The sequence below is a fragment of the Trichosurus vulpecula genome, chromosome 8 (assembly GCF_011100635.1).
Source record: "Trichosurus vulpecula isolate mTriVul1 chromosome 8, mTriVul1.pri, whole genome shotgun sequence".
In the NCBI taxonomy this organism is placed as follows: Eukaryota; Metazoa; Chordata; class Mammalia; order Diprotodontia; family Phalangeridae; genus Trichosurus; species Trichosurus vulpecula.
Genome location: NC_050580.1, coordinates 4,242,541 through 4,254,341, shown reverse-complemented (window position 1 = coordinate 4,254,341; position 11,801 = coordinate 4,242,541). Strand labels below are relative to the sequence as shown.

The 11,801-nt window shown below is 39.6% G+C and overlaps 1 pseudogene; it reads left to right on the top strand.

Moving 5' to 3' along the window:
* The first annotated feature begins 3,372 nt into the window (after nucleotides 1-3,372).
* Nucleotides 3,373-3,784, top strand: LOC118827951 (annotated as a pseudogene).
* Nucleotides 3,785-11,801: the final 8,017 nt, after the last annotated feature.

Below are 11,801 nucleotides of genomic sequence, written 5' to 3'. Positions count from 1 at the left end.
GGGGGTTGCGGGGGGTGGCTCTTGAAAAAAATTAACAGAGGGAGACAAGGGTAGTCCAAAGAGTGTTGGATTGGGAATGAGAGAACATGGATTTGAAGCTCAATTCTGCTGGTGATGGCCTGTGTGACCCTGTGCAAATCTTCATCACTCCTGCCTTTATAGTACCTCAGAGTGTGTATTCAAAGGGACTTCAGAGGCCTTTTAGCTTAACCTAGGTTGAGCTTTATGCTATTCTCAGCAAGCCCTTTTTAAATTAAACCAGTGAGAGAGACCCAGCTGATCAAATGCAATCTCTTTGAGGACAGGTGCTTTAAAAACAATCTGTCTCTGTATCCCACCCTGTGGTACTCAGCCTAGTACATATTAAGTTCTTAATGAATGTTCGCTGCTTGATCCATGGAATTTACTATCCCACATTTCTGATTCTTGGGATATTTTCCTGTCAACAATTTCTACTAGTTATTCTTAGGTTTGATTTCTTGGGCTAAGCAGAACAAAAAGAAAAAAAGATGAAAGGCCTTTAAATAATTAAATATGACTTTAATGCTCTCACTTACGTCTTCTCATCAGCCTGAAAGCTTTCCCTATCTTCAATTGGTCTGCACGTAATGCTGCCCAGTGCTTTCCCTGTGCTGACTGCCTTCTTTGGAATGTTCTCCTGCTGACCAATGGACTTCCTAAAGGAGGCTACCCACAATTGAACAGGGGGATTGAGATGTGTTCTGATCAAGAGAGAGCACAGGGAAAGATTGGCCTACATTGACCTGACCACACTCTTTCTATTGATTATGGCCCTGGGTAGAAGAACATTCAGTTACATTTAGTTACTTGATTGTGACTTCTACGTCACACTCTGGTCTCATTTTGAGCTCACAGCCCCCTAATCTTTCCAAAGGGATTGCCAACATGGATAAAATATTAGAGTTTCATACAGTACCTTAAGCTTCACCAAACACTTAAGCAATCAATGAAAGACATTCAGCAAGTTCTTCGTGTAGATGAGGAAACTGATGGACTGAGATGTTCAGTGAGTCAATCATTTTTGGCTGAAGCTGTCTTCGGGCCCATGAATCCTGACTCCATGCCCCTCCCTACAATATGTGCAATGCTCAGACTAGTGTTTGCTAGGAATTTGAATTTTTGAACTCATGGACGAGACTTTTTCTCTTTCAAGTTTTGTGTCACTATATTATTGAAAAAAAGTATGTTGTGGAAAAAAATCTCAGACTTTTATTAATACTGAAAAAATGACAATGACAACATTGATTGCTACCAACCTGTATGCCTACTGTCTCATTTACACAGTCTTTATGAGAATAATCTATACATGAAAACAATATATCCCTAATCAGAGAATTCAGAGACTGTCAGCAGGCTTTTGTAAGCAATATTCAACAATGGACCACATCTGGACCATTATTTTATCATTAGCTGAATGTTATGGAAAATGCAATGTCCCACTAAAGTTTTTATTTGTAGATTAGGGAAACAAAAAATTGATTTGGTAGCACAAAATACTACCTTAAAGGTTCATTTTTCAAAAGTTGACTCTCATCCATACATTTTATAAATCAAGATTTTTAGAAAGATATAGTAGAAATAAATCCTTAAATAATGGTCATACACACCAGGTGAAACTTGAAACATGGAGACATAGGGTCACTGAAGGTGTTTTCCAATATGATAGAAGAGTTAGAGCACCCAATCTGCATTGAGAAGGGACTTCCCGTGGGTGGTAAAGTCCTTTAGAAGCTGATATGGTTTGATGACATCATGCTTTATACCAAACCTATGAGCATTGCAGGACCTCCTTGCAGAGAATTCATATCACTCAAAGGGTTTTAGCCTGGTTATCCACATAGGAAAAGAAAATGGATTAACACCCATTGTTCATATTGCAATATGTATATGGATGGATAACCTACAGTATTTGTTCAATAGTACGTATATCTAGCACAAGTAGAATAGATGAAAAACATGTTAGGCCCAGAGCTGAATGGAGAGGAGAGTGAACAGGATTGCCTGTGAGGGAAGGAAAAGCACTTCTAATCTCAAGATTTCCATGAAAGTTAAGTCCCACGTTGCTATTTGGCAGTGAGACATGGAATACAAGAGACTTGGAAGAATTAAACCTGAATGTCCCCCCCAAAAAAATGGAGAGGCCCTTGGTATATTTGGGGAGGCATAAGTAATGGAGGACTGTGAAGAAGAACAGGAGTAAAGGGAATCAACAAGTAATTGTCTGGCATGAAAGGAAAATGAGGTGGTCACATGGTGAAGCTGAGTGGTGACCAGTGAACAGACAGAGTGTTCCACTGGTGCCCTGTGATGAGATGTAAGGAGAATGTGAGTAAAGCCTCCAGAAGATTGGATGGGCTCAGTGTAACAATCTTATCAGAGGATATAGACAAGAATTTCCGTAAATGGGCAAGGGTAGATGAGTTGTGAATGGAATTGTGACTTCTGATTCTCTAAGTTCACAGTTTCCTTAACTTCAGCCTTTTGTGCTAGCCTCTGAAGGTCCTAACTATAGCTTTTATCACACCAGCTCTTCTCCTAGCTGTGCAGTGCTTACACATGTGATATGCATGCTATGGTTGTCTTCATCCAAATCACTGATAAACATGTTCATTGTCATAGGACAAAAGGATTCCTGGGACACTGTACTAAAGATTTCCCTCAAATTTAAATTTGACTTAATTCAATAAACATTTATTGAGGCCCAATATGTGCAAGCCACTTTAGTGTATGCTAGGAATGCAGAAGGAGAAGAATCTTCCCCCTTCCCTCAAGGAGATTCAATTTTACAAGGAGTATGGGTAGAGATGTTGCTCTGAGGAAACTGATGTTGGCTTCTTAATAACCATTCTTTGGGTCAGCTCAGGTCAGGTGAGGCCATTTAATTCATCTAGAAGGTGTTTTCTTGGGCTTTCTCTGTCTCTCTCTCTCTGTCTGTCTCTCTTTGTCTCTCTCTCTGTCTCTCTCTCTCTGTCTCTGTCTCTCTCTGTCTCTCTGTCTCTCTCTCTCTCTCTCTCTCTTTCTCTCTCTCTCTCTCTCTCTCTCTCTCTCTGTGTGTGTCACACACTCATTTACAATTTCTTTGACTTCTCCACCATGCCCTACTTTTTTATTTTTTTAAGTTTTTTTATTATGTATAAGGAATGGCAAATTAGTACAAGTAATCGATGATAAAGTGTTTCCACTTGTATTATTTCAAATACAGCTCCCTCAGTCATACGAATATCCACAAATTGCTCTCCCTTCCAGCAGTAAAAACCCTTGATGTAACATTTCTTCTATTAAACACTTCCAAAAAGCTGGTCTGCATCTTTGCCACGGCGGAAGCAGGACTAGCGTGCTCGAGTCGCCACCATGCAGCTGTTTGTCCGCGCGCAGGCTCTGCACACCCTCGAGGTGACCGGGCAGGAGACCGTCGCCCAGATCAAGGCCCATGTGACATCTCTGGAGGGCATCTCCCCCGAGGATCAGGTCCTGCTTCTAGGGGGGCTCCCTGCTGGAGGATGAAGCCGTCTTGGGGCAGTGCGGGGTGGAGCCCCTGTCCACCCTGGAAGTGGCTGGCCGCGTGTTAGGAGGTAAAGTCCATGGCTCTCTGCCCCGAGATGGAAAAGTGAGGGGTCAGACTCCCAAGATAGCCAAGCAGGAGAAGAAGAAAAAGAAGACTGGGCATGCTAAGAGGAGGATGCAGTGCAACCGATGCTTTGTCAATGTAGTGCCCACCTTTGGAAAGAAGAAGGGTCCCAATGCCAACTCCTAATCCCCTGGTACTTTCTGTCCCCAATAAAGCCGCTACGACTCTAAAAAAAAAAAAAACAGTTCCAAAAAGGTGGGCTTTTGTGTTTCGTTTTTTTGTTTGGTTTTTGAAATAAAGGCTATTTTAACCACTTTCTTTTTATTTTTTTTTCATTTTTTATTTGATATTTTTTTAGTTTTCAGCATTGGTTTCCACAAGATTTTGAGTTACAAATTTTCTCCCAATTTCTACCCTCCCCACCAATCTAAGATGGCATATATTCTGATTGTCCCACTTGCCAGTCACCTCTCCCTTCTATCACCCCCTTCCCCTCCCCCCCCCATCCATTTCCCCTTACTTTCTTGTAGGACAAGATAGATTTCTATGCCTCATTGCGTGTATATCTTATTTTCCCATTGCCTGCAAAAACAAACTTTTTTTTGAGCATCTGCTTTTAAAACTTTGAGATCCAAATTCTCTCCACTCCTCCCTCCCCACCCACTCTCCCTAAGAAGGCAAGCAATTTAAAACAGGCCACACATGTATCATTATGCAAAACACTCCCATGAATAGTTATGTTGTCAAAGACTAACTGTATTTCCCTCCCTCCTATCCTGTCTCCCATTATTCAGTTTTCTCCCTTGACCCTGTCCCTTTTCAAAAGTGTTTGCTTTTGAGTTCTTCTTTCCCCTATCTGCCCTCCTTTCTATTGTCCCCCTTTTTTATCTCCTTCCTCCTACTTTCATGGGGGGTAAGATACCCAATTGAGGGTGTATGGTATTCCCTCCTCAAGTCAAATCCAATGAGAGCAAGATTCAGTCATTCCTCTTCACCTGCCCCCTCTTCCTTTCCTACAGAACTGTGCCACTTTTATGTGAGATAATTTACCCCATTCTATTTCTCCCTTTCTCCCTCTCTCAAAATATTCCTCTCTCATCCTTTAATTTGATTTCATTTTGTTAGATATCATCCCTTCATATTCAACTCACCCTGTGTCCTCTGTCTAAACACACACACACGTATACACACACACACACACACACACACACACACACACACACATAAAGTCAATAGCTTCCACATTCTGATTTTTAAGGTAGTATTTTCTCTTCAGGGCTCTTTTGGACCCCCTTTTCCATTTGGCTAATTCTGCCTTTCAAGGCATTCTTCTCCTGATTGGCTTTTTGGAGCTCTTTGGCCATTTGAGTTAGTCTATGTTTTAAGGCGTTATTTTCTTCAGTATTTTTTGGGTGTCCTTTAGCAAGTCATTGACTTGTTTTTTTCATGATTTTCTTGCATTACTCTCATTTCTCTTCCAAATTTTTCCTCTACTTCTCTTACTTCCTTTTCCAAAACGTTTTTGAGCTCTTCCATGGCCTGAGACCAATTCTTATTTTTCTTGGAGGCTTTTGATGTAGGCTCTTTGACTTTGTTGACTTCTTCTGGCTGTATGTTTTGGTCTTTTTTGTCACCAATAAAAAGATTCCAAAGTCTGATTCTGAATCTGGGTCCATTTTCGCTGCCCTTCATGTTCCCAGCCAACTACTTGACCCTTGAGCTTTTTGTTCAGGTCCAACTGCTTGTAGAGTAGAAAGTACTTTCTCCCAAGCTTTAGGCCCCTTGTGCTGCTGTTTTCAGAGCTACTTCTACACCGTAAGCTCTGCCACACCAGTGCTCCTTCTGCCCCAAGAACCACCAACCTAGACCATGACTCAGATCCAAGCAGGCTCTGCACTCCCACTCTGATCCACTGCTTAATTTCTCCCACCTGGTGGGCCTGGGGCCTGAAGCAACTGCAGCTGGAAGCAGCCCCAGAGCTGCACCACTTCAGTGCCCCCAGGACTGGGGCTGACCATGCACTCCTTTAACTCCTTTCTAGCAGTTCTATCCACTAACCTTCTCTGTTGTCTTTGGCATTTCTGGGTTGAGAAGTCTGGTAACTGCCACAGATTCAGGGCCCTGTGGCCTGTTCTGCCCAGTTTCCAGTCTGGTTCATCCTGGTGTGGCTTATGCTAGGCTCTGCTCCACTCAGCTCCCAGCTTTGTGCAATAGACCCTTCCCCATGGCTCTCCAAGTTTTCCTAGTTTGGAGCCCTGCTTCTCTCTGCTATTCTGTGGGTTCTGGAGCTCTAGAATTTGTTCTAAGCCATTTTTATATGTGTTTGGAGGGACCTGGGGGTGAGCTCACACAAGTCCCTGCTTTCCAGATGCCATCTTGGCTCTGCCCACCATGCCCTACTTTTTTCATGAGGAAATCAAAACAATTTTTATTCATTTGAAAAATGCTCTGATTGGTTATTGACTCAAACAACCTTGAGATATCATTTTACACCTATCATATTGGCTAAAATCATTGAAGGGGAAAGCAACAAATGCTGGAAAGGGTGTGCAAAAATTTGGACACATTCATTGTTGGTGGAATTGTAAACTCATATAATCATTTTGGAGAAACATCTGGAATTATGCCCAAAGGGTTATTAAATTAGTTATTAAACTGCTTATACCTTTTGGCCCAGTGGTATCAATAGTAGGTCTATTTTGAAAGATGATTAGGGGAAAAGGAAAAGAACTTATATGTTCCAAAATATATTAGTCACTCTGTGGTGCCAAAAACCCAGGAAATTGCAGGGATGCCTGCTAATTGGGGTATGGCTGAACAAGTTGTGGTATGTGATTGTGATGGAATACTACTGTGGTATTATTTTCCCCCATTATATTGTAAGGTCCTTAATAGCAGACTCCAGACTCTCTGTCTGTCTCTGTCTCTGTCTGTCTGTCTTTCTCTGTCTGTATGTCTATCTACCCTTTTTCTCTGCCTTTCCCTCTCTCTCTCTTCTTCTTCTTCTTCTTCTTCTTCTTCTTCTTCTTCTTCTTCTTCTTCTTCTCTCTCTCTCTCTCTCTCTCTCTCTCTCTCTCTCTCTCTCTCTCTCTCTTTCTCTCTCTCTCTCTGACCCTTCTCTGTTTTGCATTTTTATTTCTAGGACTTAGCACAGTTTCTGGAATATTTGTTGGTTGTTGAGTTGTTTTCAACTATGTCTGCCTCTTCAGGACCCCATTTGGGGTTTTTGTGACAAAGAACCTGAGATGACTTTTCATTTCTTTCTCCAGATCATTTTAGAGATGAAGAAACTGTGGCAGGCAAGGCTAAGTGTTGTCCAGGATCACATAGCTAGTAAATGTTTGAGGCTAGATTTAAACTCAGGAAGATGAGTTTTCCTGACTCCAGGGCTAGTATTCTATTCACTGTGCCATAAAGCTTCTCCTGCCTGTCACCTATTAGATATTTAATAAATGTTGATTTGTCACTGAGTAAGTGTTCTAACCTTTACCCCACATCTTTGCATGGTGCCTGGGTTGGGTTTCTCTCTCATTCTTGAAGAGAATCATCATCAGAATAAATAAGTCTTTCATCAACACAGACAAGGATAGCCAGTCTTCCAAGAGCTTGTGGATGAAAAATTCATACCCCTGCAGCCCAAATGATGGTGGACCTCTCAGAATTCAGTTAGGTTGTTTCTCAGAGTATAAATTTGGATTGAATCTCCAGGATCATACTGCTAAGATTTCCAGCCTAGTATGCCCTCACAACATTCACATTCTATTGCCTTAACATTTGAGGAAACATGGTGTCCTTTAATTGATGGCAGATAATTAGAGTAGGACATATAGCCTTGACATTAGAGGAAAATGAGCTTTGTCTTTCATGATCTATTATTTTTTAAAATATTTGGTTTCCCCAATTACATGTAAAGACAGGTTTTTTTTAACACTTTTAAAAATTGAATTCCAAATTCTCCTCTTCCCTCCTTTCCTTCATCTTCATATAGTGAGCAATTTGATACATGTTTTATATGTACAATCGTGTAAAGTGTATCTCCATACTAGTCATCTAGTAGATGAAAATAAACTAAAAAAAGAAATTGAAAAATAGCATTTTGGTCTGCATTCAAACTTCATCGATTTTTTCTCTGGAAGTGGATGGCATTTTTCATCATGAGCCCTTTGGGATTATCTTGGATCATTATATTGCTAAGAAGAGCTAACTCATTCACAGTTGTTTAATGTGCAATATTGCAGTAACTGTTTAAAATATTTTCAGGTACTTCTCACTTCATTTTGCATCAGTGCATATAAATCTTCTCGTATTTTTTCCTGAAGTCATCCTGATCATCATTTCTTATAGGACAGTAGTATCCCATTACAATTATATGCCACAATTTGTCCAACCATTACCTAATCAATAGGCATCCCCTCAATTTCCAATTCTTTGCCACCACAAAAAAGGTGTTATAGATACAAATGTAAATACAAATAGGTCCATTTTCATTTCTTTATTTTAAAATTTATTTATTTATTTTTAGTTTACCACACACGATTCTACCTAATTTTGAGTTCCAGATTTTCTCTCATCCCTCCCCCCTCCCTTCCCAAGATGGCATGGAATCTCATATAACTGACATGTATAACTTCACATTGAATTAGTTTATACACTAGTCAAGTTGTGGAGAAGAATTATAACCAATGGAATGAATCATGAGAAAGAAGAAACAGAATCAAAAAAAAAACCCTAAAAACAAAAACAAAAGAGAAGCAAAAAAGGCGAGCATGTAGTGCGCCTCAATCTGCATTCAAACCTCACAGTTCTTTCTCTGGATGAAGATAGCATTCTCCATCGTGAGTCTCCTGGAGTTGTCCTTGCACGTTAGGTTGCTGAGAAGAGCAAAGTATGTCAGGGTTGGTCCTCACGGAATCCATATATCTGTGGCTGTACACAACGTTCTCCTGGCTCTGCTCCGCTCACTCAGCATTATGTCGTGTAGGTTTTTCCAGGTTGTTACGAAGTCCGTATCATCCCCATTTCTTATGGCACAATAGCATTCCATCACCTTCATATACCACAGCTTGTTCAGCCATTCCCCAATTGATGGCCATCCCCTTGATTTCCAATTTTTGGCTACCACAAAAAGAGCTGCTATAAATATCCTTGTACATATGGGACCTTTTCCCGCTTGCGTGATTTCTTTGGGATACAACCCTAGAAGTGGTATTGCTGGGTCAAAGGGTATGAACATTTTTATAGCCCTTTGGGCATAGTTCCAAATTGCTCTCCAAAATAGCTGGATCAGCTCACAACTCCACCAGCAATGTAACAATGTTCCAGTTTCCCCACATCCTTTCCAGCATTTATCATTCTCCTGATTTGTTATTTTAGCCAACCTGACAGGAGAGATGTGGTATCTAAGACTTGTTTTGATTTGCATTTCTCTAATCAGCAGCGATCCAGAGCATACAAACCTAGTAGTAGTATTGCATGGTTCTATAGCCCTTTGGGCCTAGTTCTAAATTACTCTCCAGAATGGCTAAATCAGCTCACAGTTCTACAAATATTAGTATTATTAGCATTGCTCTCCCAATTTCCCTACATCGCTTCCAAGAATCATCATTTTCCTTTTCTATCACACAAGCCAATCTGATATGTGTGAACTGGTACCTCAGAATGGTTTTAATTTGCGTGTTTCTAATCAGCAGTGATTGAGAGCATTTTCATATGATCATAGATAGCTTTGATTTCTTCTTCTGAAAACTGCCTATTCAAATCCTGGCTTTGACAATTTATCAATTGACTAATTATTTGTATTCTTATAAATTTGACTCAGTACTCGATATGTTTGAGAAATGAGGACTTTATCAGAAACGTTTGCTGTTATTTTTCCTTCCAATTATCTACTTTCCTTCTAATCTTGGTTGCATTGGTTTTGTTTGTGCAAAACCATTTTTAATTTAATATAATTAAAATTATCAATTTTACATTTCCTAGCACCCTGTATCTCTTGCTTGGTCCTAAATTCTTCTCTTATCCATAGATCTGGCAGGTAAAATATGCCTTGGCTTGACCTATTCTTAATAAAACTATGCTGTCTCAGACTATTAATGATTACAATCTATCATTCTAAATATTCTCAAACCAAACACTTAATAATGAATTAGACTATTTAGCTATGATTCAAGCTTGAACTCATTGTCCTGTAGTGTGGATGATTGCCCTGATTCCTAGGCTCCTCATCTTTGAAATAAGGATGGGGTAGGGGGTAAGGGAAGCACTAGAGCAACTCCAAGATCCCTTCAAGGTCTAAATTTATGAGATGGTAGGAGTCTTAGAAGCGATTGTAAGAGAAGATAGGGTGGCTCTTATTCCAGGATCCAAAAATTTCTTGAGAATCCTGGCTCTGAAAAAAAACTGACCCCCAAACAGATCGATGGAATCCCTACTTTCTTTTCTCTGAAATTGTTATTAGTAGTAGTAGGTTCAAGTGAAATACTGCCATTGAGTCACTTGTCATTGGTCCTATTGCGGGGAAATTTCTTCTTCCCTGCATGAATCTTGGAATTGAAATCAGTGAAGGCAAGTGGAAGTTGTCCCTTTAGTGGGGATTACATGTTGGTAATAATCTTTGGGGATGGTGCCACAAAGCACTTTTAAAATCAGATCCTCAGTCCCAAGGGAAGTCATTGAGTTGTTCAAGAGGTTTTCCTCTGATCCCAAGTGTTGTTTATAGTCAAAACCAGTGATCATTACTGAAGCACAAAAATGCTTGTTATTTTAGTTCTGCTACTAAGTTCTCAGGAAATTGTATAGAATAAACTGAACTGGAACAAGGGATATCAGAATCACCTCGGAACAAGAACTGATATGTTCTCACCAAGGCACATGCTGGCTCACATAATGAAAGTCCTGTTTATCACCCCAGACAAAGACTGAACAGGGAAATGATCTGGGGCACTGGTTTCTCTGTCTGAGAGATGGCCATGTTCTTTATCTATCTGTCCCCACAAATCACTGATGTGAATTTTTAAAAGGGGGGGTGGAGAGTTCATGTACACACACCAGGAAAGAGAAAGGAAGCATATATTCCTGATTAGGTCAGCATGAGAAATCAGCTTTGCTTCAAGCTCTCAGCTGGGAAGCTCAATTAAAAAAAGGGATTTGAGTTTATGTTACTCATGAAGTATATGTAGAAAAGATTAATGGTAATAAAAAGGTTACAGAATTTACAAAGTTATACTACTAATGGAATAATTTTAATTTCTTTGAATTACATTCAATAAAATATATCTTAAAGTTTCTCCCTGCTTGAAAGGCAGCTTGGTATGCACTTATGGACATAGAGTCAGGAAGATCTGGGGTCAGATCCCACATTTTTACCAGCTGTGTGACTCCTGGGTAAGTCTCTTTACTCTCTCAGCCTCCAATTCATCATCTGGGAAACTGGGATAATAATAACACCTATCTCCTAAACTTTTGTACCAAATCAGTATATATATTTTATATATATATATATATATATATATATATATATATATATATATATATATATATATATTTTATATATATATATTTTATATATATATACACACATACATATACATACACATACATATATATACTATATATATGTATACACACACACATAAACATATATATATATATATAATTTTGAAGTGTTATGTGTATGTTAGAAGTTTTGGATGCTGTGGACAAGTTCACTTACTTTGGTAGTGTATTTTCCAAGGATGTACACATTGATAATGAAGTTGATGCACATATTGCCAGAGCTAGTTCAGTGTTTGAGAGGCTTTGAAAGAAAGTATGGAAGGTGTGCAAAGCCATGGTGCTGACCTCATTATTGTACGCCTGTGAAACCTGGACAGTACCATGCTGGGAAACTGAACTGCTTCCATCTGAATTGTCTTAGGAAGATTCTGAATATCATCTGGCAGGATAAGGTACCAGGCACTGAGTTCCTTACTCGAACTAAACTTCCAAGCATTCAAACTCTGCTTCAGAGAATGCAATTATGATGGGCTGGCCACATTATTCGAACGCAAAATGCATGCTTGCCAAAATGAGAGGATGAAGTTATAATAACAGATGATAACGAGATTCCAAGACTAATTAATGTTTTCTCTTCCAAGTAGAATAAGCTTTTGATGGAAAAGGTCAGAATAAAAACATGTTAATAGGTAGATAAAATATACTATGTAAGAAGACA